The 19,070-nt window shown below is 41.4% G+C and overlaps 1 pseudogene; it reads left to right on the top strand.

The window, feature by feature from the left end:
- Nucleotides 1-3,236: 3,236 nt before the first annotated feature.
- Nucleotides 3,237-18,775, top strand: LOC108111625 (annotated as a pseudogene).
- The last annotated feature ends 295 nt before the right edge of the window (nucleotides 18,776-19,070 follow it).

Raw genomic sequence — 19,070 nt, 5'->3', positions numbered from 1 at the left:
CTTTTATTTTAATGTACGCAGATGATGTGAAACTTTGTATTCAATATAAAGATGCGTCCTACCAGCGAAATCAACATTCTGACCTAAACACCTTTCAATTTTGTGCTAAATCTTAACGGCTCTAAGTGTAAAGTAATGACCTTCAGTCGCTCTAAGCCGTTAATATCCACTTATACACTTTGTGGTGTAACCCTAGATAGAATTAAGCTAGTAGACGACTTAGGTATCCTATTGGATGCCAAACTAACATTTTCCGACCACATATTTTCCATGGTTAACAAAGCCAAAGGTGTGTTAGGTTTTATAAAAAGATGGTCGAAAGAATTTAATGACCCTTACGTAACCAAAACTTTATTTGTCTCTCTCGTTCGTCCGATCTTAGAGTATGGATCTTGCTTCTGGAACCCACAGTACACAGTCCAACAAGACCGTATAGAATCAATCCAAAAAGCATTCTCTTATTTGCTCTTCGTGGCCAAATTTGGGATGCAAACTTACATCTTTCCTCCTATAAAAGCAGCCTTGTTTTTATTAACAATCTTATTAGTGGGGATATTGATAGCCAAGCCCTAATAGGTCGCTTAAACATCAATGTGCCCGCTAGGCCCACTAGAAACTATATTCCCTTATCCTTGGGACATTGCAGCTCGAACTTTGCCCTTCATTAACTATTTAGGGTATTACGTTCGAGTTACAATACCCTCTTCCACATTACATCCAATACTTCTCCTACTAACGTGTCTTACTAAACCACTTAGCACATATTTAATTTCGTAGTTTATAACATTTTCCACTCGGTACTATCCCCGTGTTCCGAGCCGTACGATAGACGGCAGCGCCCCTCGGTCAGTTGGGCGGGAGGTGGGTTGCACGTTAAGCAACGGGAGTCGCGAAAAAAAAAAGAAAAATTCTTCATCATTATGAAATACGTTGGCTATTTTTTCATTCGTGTGTTTCACGCATATTAGAACAGTGGGATGTCCTCGTCTCATTCTTTCAAGAGGAGTACGATGAGGACAAAAATTTATCAGCAGAATACATTCTTTTAAATTTGAGAAATCCAACAGTAAAACATTATTTATTATATCTTGACTATATTCGCTTTGGTAAACAAATTCAACATCATTTTTCAGTCAGGTAAAAGCGTTGTACACTATTTTTATAAATGTGTGAATTGTATAAAAATATTTTAGCTTGTTATATTAAGCAGTGCTATCTTAGCAATACGGATATAAACGCGATAGATCCAACAAACACTCTGCATCTCCTACTGTTTAGGTGAGGGGCCATTGTGCCGCCGCTCATCCACGCTGAATAGCGCATCCACGCTGAAGAGCGTATCCGCGCTGAAGAGCGCATCCGCCCTAGCCCCTCTCTGCACAATCTTGCACTCTCGCTCTCTCGGGTCCAACTGCAGCGGTCGGCCGTCGGCGATCGTCTTTTTTCTTATGCTAAGCTAAGTTAAGTGAGTTCTTTTGTATGAAGTGAATAAAGCTGACGGGTCACTCCACGACTCCCCCGACTTCCGCCGCCATCTTATCTGCGATCAAGAATCATCTTTTTGCGGCAACACCGCCCCAGTACATCATTTTGGTCCTTCAAGCCGGATTTTCTAGATATTCTGGATATTTTGGATATTCTGGATACCTTTTCTACCAGCAGTTCCCGGCAGTGTTCCGCCAAAAGATAAGTACGACTTTTTTTCCTTCTCCGTCTCTCTTCCGGTCTTCAGCAGTGGTACGAACATTAAATTTCGTTCACACTGCTGCAAGATTTTGTTTTCTTCCGTGTCAACTCCAAGTCCGAGTTTTCCGACACAAAGGCAGTGTGAGATTTTATACTCTTCTTCGTCTTCATATTCTGCCAATTTTTCCATCCGACTCCGTTTTGTGTGCCGCCATATTCCTCGCCGTTTTCGGCCTCCCCGTTATTTGCTATTCCGCTATTCGCTTGCCAACGGTCGAGGCATATGTCCATACATATAATATACACACAACCAACCATACATTTTCTTTTTTTTGGTGCAATTAATCCGCGAAAAATTGACCAAGTGAACAGTGAAATTGTGTGGTGACAAAAATAAGGCATAATTAAAATTGGCCAGCCGGTGTGATTTATTTCCAAAATTCCTAAATTCATTTAAAAGTCCGCCGGTGGCGCAATATTTTTCCTTCAATCAGTGTTTTTTTTACACCACACAGCTTTCTGTTTCTCCATTTATACAGTCCACAGTCCACTGTGCCAACCTAGGCCTCACGTGCATACATATACTTACATATATACATACTTGCATGCATGCCATATATTTTCTGCCTCCAATTTCAGGAAATAAATACATGACAAAATTAAACTGAAATAAAATCTGTTTCAAAAAAAAAAAAACCGTCATTTCACTACAAATCCGTGATTGTGTCGCCTAAGTTCTCAACCTCGTCGTCTCAGTAGCCGTGTTGTGTTTTTTTTTTGGTGCTGTTTTTTTTCCTTTGGGGTGAATTACGAACGGTACTTGTCCATTCTCCGTGCCTTTAGCGCAGCTTCTACTCCGCATCAGGGAACATCCGCCTACAATCTCAATAAATCTCGTCTACTTCTGGGTTGTTTGGTTCCTGAAGTTTTGTTTTCACATCGCCGCACACGATCTTCCTTTCGACATCGGCGCCGCTAGTGCTCACTAGTTCCGTGTTATCGCAATCCATCCACGATCTTACCGTTTTTATCACTTTAGTGTGATCGGCCACCGCTTCGAACGAGGCCCCTATTGCGCAAGTCAGTCGACAAGCGCTGACCAGCGAATTGATTTTTGAGAATGCCCACGGGAGACGACAAAAATCCGCGTCCGATCCCAGCCATCAGTTTGGACAGATCTCAATCCGCATCTCCGCGGACGCCTCTTTTGAAGCCTAAGGCGACCAGGGCCATTCCAAGGGCAAAGAGTGACGAAAACGTCAATACAATCCCCGATCCTTCACAGAGGCAGACTCGCTCCGTTGTAAAAATGGCTCAAAGTGCGGTCGAAAAGGGCGCTGAAAAAGTTCATCGCTACAACAGATCGAATTAGCCAATTTGAGGCCAACATCAATACCCCGGAAGCCCCAGAAACGGAAATAGGCTCCCAATACATGTGCGAAGTCCATCGAGACCAAATTCGGGCACTCTGGGAGAAGGTGGAGAAGTGCTATGAGAGCTGCTCCGATTTGCTCGCCGTGTCCGACGACAATTCGGCCACCTCAGCAGTGCTGGAATCGAAGTACAGCTACTGCTAGTATATTCGAGGTGTATTGCCCAGCTTCGGGAGAAAATTGCCTCCCAATCCACTCAGGCTTCCGTCAATGTCCACACGCCCGCGTGTACAGGCTGCCGGTTACCTCCAGTGGATACCGAGGTCTTTGCGGGTGATTACCTTCGGTGGCCCACCTTTAGAGACTTGTGTACGGCCAGTTACATCCAAAACTCGCGGCTCATCCCGGTAGAGAAGTTTTTCCACTTGCTGTCCAAAACAAGTGGTGACGCACACGCCATTGTTTCTAAGGCTCCGCTTACCCATGAGGGGTTTGTTGCAGCGTGGCAAAGCCTCACAGATCGTTTTGAGAACCGGCGGCTATTGGTCAATAGTCAGTTGAAGATCTCTTTCAACCTCCAGTCTATTTCTCAAGAGTCCGGGGTCGCGCTGAGGGAGCTGCAAGCCACCATTCAGAGTTGTCTGACAGCCCTAGAAATGTCCGCCATCAATGTTGAGGCTTGGGATTGTCTCCTGGTTTTTATGATTTCCTCGAAGCTCCCCAAGGTCAAACTTTTTATGTGGGAGCAATCCGTACAATCCGTAACTTCCTGACAGAGCGCCATCGCACTCTGGAGGCCATCGACGACGTCAGGCCTAGTGGCTCCGGGCAATCTCCGCCAAGGTCGGGACTTCCTACTGCCCCTGCACGGAAGCTCAATTCGTACGAGACTCGAGTGGCTCCGGGCCAAAAGGGATGCGATCTCTGTTCAAGGGAGAACCACCCTATCCGCTTATGTCCGCGTTTCCTAGATATGAACGTGGACGGGCGCTCCGACTACATTAAGAGGAAGCAGTTATGCTTGAACTGTTTTTCCCGAGGGCACCAGCAGCGAGACTGCACGAGCGCCCATACCTGCTTCACATGCCACAGCCGACACCACACCCTCCTGCACCGCGGCAATCCGTTCGCTACCGCTCCAAGTCCGCCTACTCCAGCAAGGGCTGGACCCGCACAAACTGCCAGAAGCACAAAAGGCTCAGAGGATCAGTCGGATGTGCAGGTGTGCTTCGCTTTCGGGTCAGGAGCCGTCCTATTTGGCACGGCCCTTATCAACGTGTGCCATTTGGGGTGCAGTTTCCAGGCACTGAGCACTGATAGACTCAGGGTCCGAAGCGACGTTCATAACTGAACGACTGTTCAACCTTGTCAAGCTTCCCTTCAAGACGATTCAAGCCCAAGTGTCCGGTCTTATTCAGACCACTTCCGCGCAGTCTACTAAATTGTGCCATTTCTCCATTCGGTCGCCGTCTAGACCCGGGCTACAATTAGAGACTGCGGCTTACGTTCTTCCGTAGTTGGCAGGAAATCTGCCATCATATCCGATTCCGCGGGATCGTCTCAAGGGGCTGCCCGACATTCCCCTGGCGGACCCCAACTTCTTTGAAAGCTCCCAAGTCGATGTGTTAATAGGAGCTGACATTCTTCCGTCCATTCTCCTCGGAAATACCAGGGCTAACATCTGCGGGTCGCTTCTCGGTCAGGAAACCATTTTTCGATGGGTGCTGACAGGCCCATTATCTCCAGCCAACCCTCGCAGCGTGTCCGTTTTCTCCACACAAGTTGCCCGTAGCCTCGGTGAATCGCTGGATCAGCTCTTCACCAAATTTTGGGAGGTGGAGGATGTGCCCACACAGATTAATTCGGAATCGGATTCAGTTTGAGAGCATAATTTTGTCCAGACGACGAGAAGAGACGAGTGTGGCAAGTACGTTGTGACGCTCCCCTTACGCGACCCCGAGCAGAAGGGTTCCGAGCTTTCGGCTTCACGGTCCTTTGCTCTTGCTCAGTTCCTGCGTAATGAGCAGCGCCCGAAGAGGTATCCGCCCCTTAAGGCCCGCTATGACTTGGTAATCCAGGAATACATCGACTTAGGCCACATGACCGAGGTCTCTCCCACGAGCAGTTCCGCTACCTACCATCTTCCACATCATGCCGTCTTCAAGCCCGAAAGCACGACAACCAAGGTGCGGGTAGTCTTCAATGCTTCGAGTCCGACGATTCAAATCCTAAAGTGGCGATACTTTAGGTTTGTCTTCAACGCCGACATCGAGAAGATGTATCGGCAAATTTGGATAGACCCCAGCATACTCCGCTCCAACGTATTTTGTTTCGCAATCCCGATGGGGAGATCCGCGACTACGAATTAAAAACGGTCACCTTCGGTGTCAATTGTGCCCCGTTCCTAGCGATCCGTGTCCAGCAGCAGCTCGCTGGCGACGAAGAGTTGAAGTACCCGCAGGCAAGCCAAATTATCCGGCATTTTATGTATGTTGATGACGTTCTCGAGGGAGCAGACTCCAAAACCGAAGCCCAAGTGGTGATTCGGGAGCTAAAGGGCGCCCTAGAGTCAGCAGGGTTTTTACTAAGGAAATGGACGTCGAATAGCTAGGCAATCCTGGCCGACATTCCGAGCGACCACCTCCTTCGTGCTGATTTCCTCGACATCGATGCAGAGAGCACGGCCAAAACACTCGGCGTGCGCTGGAAAGCGACGAGCGAGGAGTTTTTTTTTGTTCCGCCAGAATTGACTTCCGGCTCGTCCTCACGAAGCGCCAAGTCCTCTCCCAAATAGCCAAATTGTTCGATCCAGCAGGTTGGCTCGCTCCTTTCATTGTCCGGGCAAAAATGTTCATGCAGGACATTTAGCTTCTGGATCTGGGGTGGGACGACGCCCTCCCTCAAGATTTCTGTCAGCGATGGGTTGACTTCCTGAAGAATTACTCGGTGCTCGATCAGATTCGTGTTCCTCGATGGTTCGCGTTCCGACCACACCTAAGGGTCGAGCATCTGCGACGCTTCAGAGAAGGCGTACGGCGCAGCAATTTACGTCCGTGTCGAGGTTGGGTCTACGGTCATTGTTCCAAAAACTTTGTTATAAGTATCGATCGTTACTTTTTCACCGTCTCAGAATTGTGAGAATTACTTCGTTTTTTTGTTAAGCTATTATTATCGATATACGGAAAGAAGATTCTGTGTGAGTTCTGATGAAGAAAAGTAAAAAAGAAGAGAAGCGCTCTTGATTTTTGATATGCGCAATAAAAACTAGGTTAAACTAAGTGGAAGACATTTTGAAGAATTCATTCCTGCGACAGGGCATCGGGAACTATGTATTTGGTCATTCGAGCTGGATATTAACAAGAAATAAATAAACAGGTAATTCCCCAACAAATGGTCATTCGAGCTGGATATTAACAAGAAATAAATAAACAGGTAATTCCCCAACAAATGGTCCTTCGAAGTCAAATGAACAGCAATGGATTACAAATAGTTCTTGTAATAAATAAAACAGCCCCGAAGACATCACATACAAACTGACGCGGCCGACGATTGAACGTGTGTGTGTGCATGCAAAAATATGACGTAATATTGTGAAATTGCAAATCGACGACGCAATAAAAGATTTCACAACGATCTCTGTGACGGTACAACAAGACGCAGACAGCAACATGGCACCAGCAGGATCGAAAAAGAAATCACGAGCAAAACAACAGCAAAAGGCTATAGACAAGCCACATAATGGTGAATTTGACCACACACCTAGACCTGGTCCCTCGAACCCAGAGGTGACAATCGTAGAAACTCGCAAGAAGGCACTGGTTGCATCTAAACCGGCGATCCCATCGAATGGATCCGGACACTACTATGAAGACGGCGCAAGGTCGCATATCACTGGAGGAAGCCAATCCTCATCCAAGGTACAACGACTACAAATACAGCTGGAGTATGTAAAGAAGCAGCAAGACATACGAGATCAACTGGCACGACAGGAGCAAGAGCGAGCACGTCTGGTATTTGAGCAGCAACAACTGGAACTCGAGCAGCAGTTGCATATGGCCCAATTGGAATCTAATGCAGGTAGTGTAGCAGGCTGGTAGTATTAAGAGTTACCAGATGTAACGGGTGGGTAGTACTTATTAAGAGTTACCATATGATTATGATTGAATAAGTTATCGATAAGATACCATCCTTGATATACCAACTTTGGAGATGGACTAAGAAGAGAACGCATGTGAAAAAGCGAAAAAAAGCAAAGAATTAAAATAAAGAATACTACAAAATAAGTGGGATCAAGAACAGAAAAAATGGATATAGTTGGTGATATTTATGCAATGGCGGTGTTAAAAAAATGGCTTGGCGAATTGGGTTTGTCCACAAAAGGCACAAAAGCAGAGTTGCTGGTGCGTCTTAATGCTGTACCAGCAGCAGAACGTGGAAATGCACCAAGAGTGGACAATTTGGAGGATGATCATCTGGTGGCGGAGACAAGACGCGTAATTCAATCGCAACAAGCTGAAATGTTTAAAGGAACAAAAGCGTTGGCAAATTTGTACAAAGAAATCGAGGCCGCTAAGAATGTTCTGGAACAATTACGCATGCATGGACGAAACCAAGAGTTAGAGGGAGACGACGATACATCATGCCAAGACGTAGAAGATGATGCTCAAGGAAATGCAAGTTGTGAAATTCAGCGAAATGTGGCAGCTGAAAAAAATTTTGGTGACTGGGCATCCATGGCGTTTTCATTGGCCAAAGAGATTTTAATGGAGTACGATGGAAATACACCAGTGCGAAATTGGATTGCTCAGTTTGACAATATTACACAAATGCACAAGTTGAACGACATGCAGCGACAATTATTATGTATTGCAAAGCTTAAAGGAACAGCGTTGCAGTGGCTGCATGCAGATCCGGTACGTGTGGTGAAGCCTATAAACCAAGTTTTGGATCAACTGAAGGAGGCGTTTGGTGGAAAACTTCCGAAAATTGAGCTACGTCGGAAATTTGCTGGACGAATGTGGATATCGGACGAAAATTTCAGCGTATACTTTGAGGACAAGTGCATGTTGGCTCGAGATTTGGATATGGACGACGATGAGTTATTAGATGGCATCATCGAGGGAATACCACATGAAAATCTACGCATCCAGGCAAAACTACAGTGCTTTGATAATCCGGCGAAGATGCGGCGAGCATTTGCAGATGTTGCCTTACCTAGGCAGAGTGGTTTGCTGATGAAGTCGGAAGCAGCGAGGGGCAGAGATATAAAAGAAAATTCTCGTTGCTTCAATTGCAACTCTAAGGGACATTGGGCACGAGATTGCAGTAAGCCAAAGAGGAAGCCGGGATCTTGCTACGGATGTGGTGACGAAGGGCATTTAATGGCGCAGTGCCCGAAGAGGAAGGTGAAGACGGAGGACAGCGGCGTAAACAATTTTGTAAGGTCATTAATAATTTATTTTAGTAATAGTAATAACGAATCTATAATTTCAGAATGCCTCATAGACTCGGGCAGCCCTGTTTCGTTTATTAAACAAAAATGTATTCCAACAAATATTAAATTACACACACATGAAGTGTTATATTTTGGATTAAATGAAAGCCAATTAAATGTATTCGGAAAAATATTTTGTCACATTTTCAAGAACAGTAATAAAATTAATTTTGATTTAAAAGTGGTGCCTAACGAGTCTATGAGATGGAATATTGTTTTAGGTAGAGATTTTATGGAACTTTATGGTATAAAATTATCTTTAAGTGAACTTGATGTGAATGGTAATGAGTGTACTGAAAGTCTATTAGATGGTAAAGACAACATAAGGCCAAACTTGGAGCAGGAAGGAATAAATGAAGTGGAGTTAGTGGAAGCAGCAGATCAATTGTTAGAAAATAGTGAAATGAATATGGATTGTGAAAATGTAGAAAACAAATTGGTTGATAAATCGTTAGCAGAAAATTGTTTGTTAGACAGGAAATTGTTAGATAATAGATTGTTAGATAATAGATTGTTAGATAATAGATTGTTAGCTAGTAAATTGTTAGATGAGAAGTCAAAAGAATTAGTTAGAGGAGTGTTAGAAGAAAATTTTCAAAGTAGCATGATGCAAATTAATGTAGTGGATTCTGAAAGAGAATATAAGATTGGGACACAAGTGGATTATGCATTAAGAGCAAAATTTATAAAAATGTTAGAAAGCACTTATATAAATGCAAAGAAGCAAGCAAATCCCAACATTAGGGGCGAGATGAAAATTATTTTAGAAAAAGAAAAACCATTTAGTTGTTCACCTAGAAGACTATCATATGCGGAAAAAGAAAAACTACAACTTATGTTAGATGAATACCTAAAAGAGGGTATTATACAACCCAGTAGTTCAGAATATGCCTCAGCAATTGTTTTAGTAAAGAAAAAAACGGGGGATCTTAGAATGTGTGTCGATTTTAGACGGCTTAATAAAATTATGGTTAGAGATAATTATCCGTTGCCGTTAATAGACGATTTGTTAGATAAACTTGTAGGAAAAAATATATTTACGAAACTTGATTTAAAAAATGGGTACTTTCACGTATTTGTGGATAAGGACTCGGTTAAATACACTTCGTTTGTGACGCCATTGGGTCAATACGAATTTCTAAAAATGCCGATGGGGCTTAAAACTGCCCCTCAAGTATTTCAAAGATTTGTTAATACTGTATTTGCGGACATGATTAGAGAAAATGAGGTTATAGTTTATATGGATGATATAATGGTCGCAAGCAAAGATATAGATGAACATTTTGCAATTTTAGAGAAAGTTTTGATTCGATTGGCAGAAAATAAACTAGAATTAAGGTTAGATAAATGTGAGTTTATGCAGGATTGTGTTAAATATTTGGGTTTTCATATATCTAAAGGTTGTATTCGAGCCGATGATAAGGGTTTAGAAGCTATTAAGAATTTTCCTATGCCTGATAAAGTTCAATCAGTGCAGAGTTTTCTAGGATTATGTTCTTATTTTAGAAGGTTTATTAAAGATTTTTCTATTATTGCAAAACCTCTGTATGATTTACTTAGAAAGGATAGAAAATTTAATTTTGGTGAAAAGGAGCTTAATTGTTTTTTATGTTTAAAAGAAAAATTGTTACAAGCGCCAGTTTTGTCAATTTATGATCATAGAGATGACATTGAATTGCATTGTGATGCCAGTGCCTTGGGGTTTGGAGCGGTACTTTTTCAGAAAAAGGCAGATGAAAAAATTTCATCCTATTTTTTATTTTTCGAAGCGCACATCAGAAACAGAAGCAAAGTACCATAGCTTTGAGTTAGAAACTTTAGCGATAATCTATGCTTTAAGAAGATTCAGAATATATTTACAGGGAAAGCGTTTTAAAATTATTACTGATTGTAACTCATTAGCTTTGACTTTAAATAAAATTGATTTAAATCCAAGGATAGCAAGGTGGGCGTTAGAGTTACAAGAATTTGATTATGAAATAGTTCATAGAGTTGGAAGCAGGATGCAGCACGTCGATGCTTTGTCGAGATGTTATAATACAATTATGATAACAGAAGCAAATAGTTTAGAAACAAATTTAGTAATTTGTCAGACGAAGGATATGAAAATACAAAATATTAGAAAATTGTTAGAAAAAGGTGAGCTGAAATTGTTTGAAATGAGAAATGGGGTAGTATATAGGAAAACGAATGATGGCAGGATATTATTTTATGTACCAGCAGCTATGGAGGATCATGTTATGTATAAGTATCATGATGAATTAGGACATATTGGTAGGGATAAAATGATTAGTGCAATGATGAAGACATATTGGTTTCCGAACATGAAAGTCAAATCATTAGGACATATAGAAAATTGTTTAAAGTGTATTGCGTTTTCATCCAATGCAGGCAAGGAATGTGGGGTATTACATAGCATACCCAAAGGTAATAAACCATTTGATATTATTCATATTGACCATTATAGACCAGTGGATAAGAGTAGATCAAAGAAATAAATATTAGCAGTGGTAGATGGGTGTACGAAATTTTTACGATTATATGCGACAAAAACAACAAATAGTAAAGTAGTTGTTAGTGCATTAAAAGACTATTTTCGATCATATAGCAAACCGATTTGCATAGTGTCAGATAGAGGTAGTGGTTTTACATCGGGGGAATTTGAAAAGTTTTTAAGTGACGCAAATATAAAGCACATTAAAGTGGCCACGGGATCGCCTCAAGCTAATGGACAGGTGGAGCGGGTTAACAGAAGTTTAGGTCCTATGTTAAGCAAACTTACTGAGGCGAAAGAGGGGCAGCATTGGGATAAGGTTATCGAACAAATTGAATACACATTGAATAATACAATACACCGAAGTACAAAACAATATCCAAGTACAATGTTGTTTGGGTTACAACAAAAAGGGGAAATAAGTGATGACCTAAAACAAAAGCTAGAAGAGGAAAATTGTGTAGATGTAAATTGTGAAAGAGATTTGGAAAAGATTAGAAAGGAAGCAGAACAAAATCAGGTATTAGCACAGTCAAAAAATGAGGAATATTATAATAGCAAAAGAAAAGATCCAAATAAATTCAAGACAGGAGACTATATTATGGTAAAAAATTTTGATAGCTCGGCAGGAGTAGCAAGAAAACTGTTACCAAAAAGTAAAGGTCCTTATGTTATTGATAAGATATTAAAAAACGATAGGTATTTGATCAAAGACATTGATGGCTTTCAGTTAGCTCGAAATCCTTACCAAGGCGTGTGGAGTGCGCAAAATATTAGACATTGGTTAAGAAAAACAAATTCATCTATTGATGTACGAGATAATGTTAACAGGAGATAGAGGGCTATCTCAAAATCAGGATGGCCGAGTTGTAGCAGGCTGGTAGTATTAAGAGTTACCAGATGTAACGGGTGGGTAGTACTTATTAAGAGTTACCATATGATTATGATTGAAGAAGTTATCGATAAGATACCATCCTTGATATACCAACTTTGGAGATGGACTAAGAAGAGAACGCATGTGAAAAAGCGAAAAAAAGCAAAGAGTTAAAATAAAGAATACTACAAAATTATAATAAAGACTACTACAGTAGTCAATTAGGAGACATCGAAAACCTGCCAGATGAGGACGACAACAAAGATGACCGTACGCGTGAGTGGGTGACTGGCGCTCAACGTAGACTTAAGTTTGAAAACGATATAGTATCGAACATACTATTAGGCAAGATCTTCCATTATTTTCTGGGGATCCATTAGAGTGGCCCTATTCCATGCCGAATTCGAAAATAGTACAGTCTTGTAATTTCAGTAATTATGAAAATCTAAGTAGACTTAGAAAATCATTATCAGGTCGTGCAAAAGAATGTGTTCATAGCCTCTTAATATTACCAGAAAATGTCGACACTATTATGGAAATTCTAAAAGAACGGTTTGGCGATCCATGCCACGTAGTAAGGCTTCTTCTTTATAAAATCAAACACTTTCCGGTTGTTAAAGATGACAAATACGACAAACTCTTTGCATTCTATGACATAATCACAAATCTTGTTCACACTTTGCTCAATTTAGGAAATATAGACCAAATAAGAAACCCCTTAATATTTGATGAGATTTTAGATAAACTGCCTGTGCCTCAACGTACTGCCTTCGTTAAATATTATCAAAAGTCAAATTTGAAAACTGATCCCAAAATAATTATTTTTCAAGCGTGGTTAGGTGAAACCATTAAAGCTGCCACAGCTTTAGGATTCGGACAAAATGTCAGCAAGTCAAAAGACAGCACACTAACAGTTTCGGGTATCAGGGATGTTGCAGTCAAAGGTCAAGCGAAAGGTTTTTGTAATTTTTGCAAACTGAACGATCACTATGTTTGGACTTGTTTTAAATTTAAAGATTTGGATGTTGATAAACGCTGGGAGCACGTTACTAAAATTAACTTGTGTATCTCCTGTCTGGGTAGAAACCATTTACTTAAAGACTGTAAACGTAAAAAGCAATGTAACAGACCCAACTGTAGTTACAGTCATAATAGCCTTCTGCATAAAGACAAATTTTCAAACATACAAACTGGTAAGCCTGAAAATAGTGATCAGACAGTAACAAGAAACGCAGAAAACAACTGTAACGTAAACGCCAATACAAACAAAGTTTTGTTGAAAATAGTACATGTCACTCTTATGGGACCAAAAAATAGTATTCAAACATATGCTCTTCTTGACGAGGCATCAACTATATCCTTGGTTGACGAAAGCTTAGCAAACGAATTAGGTCTTGAGGGTCCAAAAGCGCCATTGAAAATGCAATGGACTAACAATGAAATTTACGAACAAGATAATTCGAAAGTAGTCAGCATACGCATGAAAGGTAGTGGTGTGAATACTAAGATACACATGATGAGGAGAGTTAGAACTGTCTCCAATCTTAATTTACCGCTGCAAACACTAAACATAGAAGCAATGACAGACAGATTTAAATTTTTAAAGGATTATTCTGATTGTTTTTACGATCAGGCACATCCAAGAATTTTAATAGGTCAAGATAACTGGTCTCTTATCGTCTCACGCAAGTTAAGGTATGAATCCTCTGACGGCCCTGTCGCTAGCAACACATTGTTAGGCTGGGTCGTACATGGTTTAACAAAACATGAAAGACATTTGACAGAGACAAATCACACATTCAATGTAACCTACCACTATCCAGAAAATGACGATTTGGATGAACTACATAATCTAGTAAAATCCTACTGGTAAATCGAGAACGAACTCGCAACTCAAAAAGACCTTCCCATGTCTGTAGACGACAAAAGATGTATGAATATTGTTCATAAGACTTTAAAACGAGTTGGCGACAGATTTGAAAGCGGACTTTTTTGGAAGAAAGAAAACATTCAGCTTCCTGAGAGCTATAAAAATGATTTTTCCAGACTTGTATCATGTGAACGCAAGATTGACAAAAATGCTGACTATGGTCGAAAATATTCTGAAATGATGCAGTCGTATATTTCGAAAGGATATTTGAAAAAATTAAGTCTGACAGAAGCAAACATAAAAACACCACTGACTTACTATCTTCCGCATTTCGGTGTACAAAATATTAACAAACCAGACAAATTACGAATAGTCTTCGATGCCGCTTCCAAAAGCCATAATTATTGCTTAATCGATTTCTTATTACCCGGACCTGATCTTTATAATCAATTATCTTCCGTGCTCATGAATTTTAGAGAAAATAAAATAGTCTTTGTAGGAGATATCAAAGAAATGTTTTTGAAAATTCAAGTACCTCAAACAGACAGACACGCTCAACGAATTTTATGAGATTTTTAAGACAGGGCCCTCCAGATGTATACGAAATTCAAGTCATATTTTTTGGAGCCAAATGCAGTCCGAGTATTGCACAACAAGTTAGGAATCACAACGCAAATGAATTCAAAGAAAAGTATCCAAAAGCATGTCAGGACATTATAACAAAACACTATATGGATGACTACTTGGGCGGAGCAGATGACATTGACAGTGCCGTGCAACTTATAAAGGACGTATCATACCTACATCAAAGAGGTGGATTCCAAATGTGTAACTGGATATCAAATTCAGCAGACGTTTTGAAGCGAATAGGTTCTGACAATCGAAATACAGCTCAAATATCTACTAAGACAAAAACACTAACGGAAGAACGGGTCCTAGGGTTGATGTGGAACTATGAAAGTGACACTTTTACATATAATCTTAAATTTACTAAGTCACATAATGAGATAATTAGCCTTTCACGACGGCCGACCAAGCGAGAGATTTTAAAGATTACAATGTCAATTTTTGATCCATTGGGTTTTCTGTCTCATATTCTCATAACTAATAAGATACTTTTACAATCCATATGGGACAGTGGTATTGGTTGGGACGACCCCATAATTGACGAACATTTTGCGATTTGGAAAACCCTATGCGACTCATTTCTTAAAATAAAAAAATTTTCGATTTCCAGACTTATAACAAAATTGCCAATTAAAGAATGCAACATCCAGTTACATATATTTACTGACGCATCAAAATATGCATACGCCGCATGTGCGTACATTCGGTTTGAAAATAATAACGTTGTTGATTGCACATTAATAACGGCAAAATCACGAGTTGCTCCTCTTAAACCTATGTCAATCCCAAGATTGGAATTGCAGGGTCCCTTATTAGGAGCTAGAATGAGCAAGTCCTTATTAAAAACTTTAAATCTAAAAATCAATAAAATATATTTATGGACAGACTCTTAAATTATTTTATACTGGCTAAAGTCCAGCAGCAAAAGATTTAAAACCTTTGTATCTTAACGTTTAGGAGAAATTCAAGAAACAACCAATAGAAGCAATTGGAGATATGTTCCGTCAAAAATTAATCCCGCTGATGAAGCAACAAGGGTCGCAAAGATAGATCTTGATCAAAACGATTTATGGATAAAAGGTCCAGAATTCTTATATACTGACATGACAAAGTGGCCGACAAATAAAATAATTTTGGAAGATGAAGACACGAACGAATATGTAAATGTAATATCAGAAACAAAACATAAACTTATTTTACCTGACATTAAAAGATTCTCCAGTTGGATAAGGTTCAAAAGGACGACAGGTTCGATGTTACGATTTGTGAGAAATCTTAAAAGTAGCAAAGAACTTCGTGCGTATGGCGAACTTACAGCTACAGAATTATTTGACGCTGAGCATTTAATATACAAAAAGATACAATCGGACTCATTTCAAACTGAAATGCAAAATCTACGAAAGGGAGAATTAATTGGTAACTCAAGTCGTTTAAAAACCTTACCATTAATCCTTACAGAAGATGGCTTGATAAGACTAAAAGGTAGATTAGACAATTTAAAAGATGACGAATATGCCATGAACGCCAAAAATCCGATCGTGCTAAGTAATGACCGTCCAATAACAATACTTCAGATATATTTTTATCATCAAAGCAATTGCCATTTATTTATGGAAACAGTCATTTCCAGCCTAAGAATGAAATATTGGATATTTAAGTGTAGGAATACGATCAAGAAAATAATTCGTAGCTGTCAATATTGTAAGAACAGACATGCTAAGCCACAGGCAGCTGTGATAAGACAGCTTCCTAAATGTAGAATTGAACCCACAGAAAGAGCTTTATTAAAGGTTGGTATAGATTACTTCGGGCCCATAGAGATAGTGATAAATAGAAGTCATGTAAAACGCTATGGATTTATTTTTACTTGTATGACGACTCGTGCAGTCCATCTAGAAATAGCAGAGGACTTGTCATGCAATTCATTTATGCATGTATTCCGTCAGTTTGGTTGCCGGCGTGGTTTTCCCATAGAAATTTTCTCGGACAATGGGACAAATTTTATACGAGCAAGTAAGGATCTCAAACAGATTATGGATGATTGGTCAAAAGACGAAATGACTCTATTCTTAACACAAAAAAATTGCACATGGTCGTTTAATCCGCCATTGTCGCCGCATATGGGAGGAGCTTGGGAGAGGTTAATTCAGTCAATAAAAAAATATTTATGTTTCTTGCTGAAAGAAAGGTTCCCAAAGAGTATACCCTTAAGACATTATTTTGCGAAATTGAATTTATGATGAATAGTCGACCACTTTTGTTTGTACCATCTGATTTACCCGAAGCAGAACCCCTTACGCCAAATGATTTATTAATTGGCCCAAACTATAGAGAGACTTTCTACTGCAATGTATCAGATGGAGATTTAAAATTGTTGAACATGTGGAAGGCTTAAATGGAGAAAAGAATATAGGCAGTATCTTTTGTATAGCCGTAAATGGTCTAAAAATTTGATAATTTAAAGGAAGGTGATATAGTACTGGTAATGGATGCAGATCTCCCAAGAAATGTTTGGCCAAAAGGCATAATAGTAAAAACATATCCTGCCAAAGATAATGCTGTTCGGATTGTAGACGTTAAGATCAGAGGTAATATTTATAAAAGACCTATAGTTAAGTTAATCAAATTAGAAATTAAGGAAATAATGTAAAGCTTAAGTATTGCTAAATGAACTGTCTTACTATGCAATACTTGGGAGGAGGATGTTCCAAAAACTTTGTTATAAGTATCAATCGTCTCTTTTTCACCGTCTCGGAATTGTGAGAATTACTTCGTTTTTTTGTTAAGCTATTATTATCGATATACGGAAAGAAGATTCTGTGTGAGTTCTGATGAAGAAAAGTAAAAAAGAAGAGAAGCGCTCTTGATTTTTGATATGCGCAATAAAAACTAAGTTAAACTAAGTGGAAGAAATGGCCACCACAGTTCTGCCACAGATGCCAGGGCCCGCATCTGCCCCATACTGTTGGACGGACTCGACTATTGTCCTCGTGTGGCTGCAGAAGCCAGCGTGTCAGTGGACAACGTTCGTGTCCAACCGGGTAGCCAAGATCGCCCAGTTAACCGACGTGCAGAAATGGGCACATGTCCGCTCCGAGCAGAACCCTGCGGACCTCGCCAGCCGAGGTGTAGCTCTCCAAGACCTTGCGGATAACCAGTTGTGGTGGCACGGGCTTGGCTAGCTGCGAGGGCCTCGCAGCGAGTGGCCCACTCAAGGCAACGAGGCCCCCGTGACTGAACTCAAGGTCCAAGTCGCGAAGGCGCCCCCCGAAGATCTCCTTGAACGTTTCTCCACACTTGACAAGGCACTACGAGTCCTTGCCTATGTTTGTCGCTTCATCCAGCGCGCGCGGAAGATACGCTCTCCGTTCGAAGAGCACCTGACAGCTAATGAGATTACGTCGGCTTAACGTCTTCTAGTTTCCGTCACTCAGCGCAGACACTTCGTCTCTGAACTGGGCTGCTTAAGCGAAAAGCGTCCAGTATCAGCGTCCAGTCCGATTCAAAATCTGAACCCCTTTATGGATTCGCAAGGCCTTATGAGAGCCTGCGGCCGGGTCACGTCCTCTGAACTTCTCCAATATGACGAACGGCATCCGATAATCCTTCCATACGACTGCCATCTGTCTCGACTCCTTGTTCAATTTACGCATCGCATCACGCTGCACGGTGGCAATCAGCTGATAATCCGCCTGATTCGGGCCAAATTCTGGATTCCAAGGGTGAGGAATTTGGTGAGGTCCGTCGTCTATGCTTGTAAAGTATGTGTCATACACAAGAAGAAGTTGCAGACGCAACTCATGGGAGAGCAACCGAAGGAACGGACGTCCTTCTCGCGCCCATTCACGTACACAGGTGTGGATTATGCCGGTCCTTTCGAGATAAAGAACTATACGGGGCGAGCCTACCTCATCACAAAGGGGTATGTGTTGGTGTTTGTGTGCTTCTCCACTAAGGCCATCCATATAGAGCCTACGTCGGACCTTACGACCGAGAAATTTCTGACTGCTTTCGCTCGGTTCGTGTCCCGGAGAGGATGCCCCCGTCAAGTGCAGTCGGACAACGGGAAGACCTTTGTGGGGGCAGCTGCCCTACTATCTCGCGATTTTCTCCAGAGCCTAAAAGGGTCTGTGACAGGTGCCTACAGTTACCAGCAGCTTCTCTGGCATTTCATACCTCCGGGAGCCCCCCACATGGGAGGCCTGTGGGAGGCAGGCGTCAAGAGCTTCAAGACCTTGTTCTACAAGTCCACCGCCACACGGAAATACACCTTTGAGGAGCTGGCTACTCTCCTGGCGAGGATCGAGGCGTGCCTAAATTCGCGGCCGCTTGCGCCAATGTCCGAAGACCCTGCTGATCTGATGGCTCTTACACCCGAGCACTTTCTGGTGGGAGGTCCTCTTCTCGTCACGGTCGAACCCGAGCTTAAGGGGGATACTACGTCAATTATTAATCGCTGGCAGCACCTGAAGGCTCTTCAACAGCAATTTCGGCTGCGATGGAAGGAAGAGTACCTACCCATAAGAGGAATAAGTGGCGTGCCCCTACGAGGAAACTCCGCGTTGGGGATATGGTGGTCATCAAGGAGGACAACCTTCCGTCCAATGAGTGGCGATTAGGCAGGATTGACGCGGTGTATCCAGGATCCGATG

This window comes from Drosophila eugracilis, unplaced genomic scaffold, assembly GCF_018153835.1.
Source record: "Drosophila eugracilis isolate 14026-0451.02 unplaced genomic scaffold, ASM1815383v1 contig_1363, whole genome shotgun sequence".
In the NCBI taxonomy this organism is placed as follows: Eukaryota; Metazoa; Arthropoda; class Insecta; order Diptera; family Drosophilidae; genus Drosophila; species Drosophila eugracilis.
Note: the sequence above shows the minus strand (reverse complement) of the source record. Positions and strands in the feature narration are given on the sequence as shown.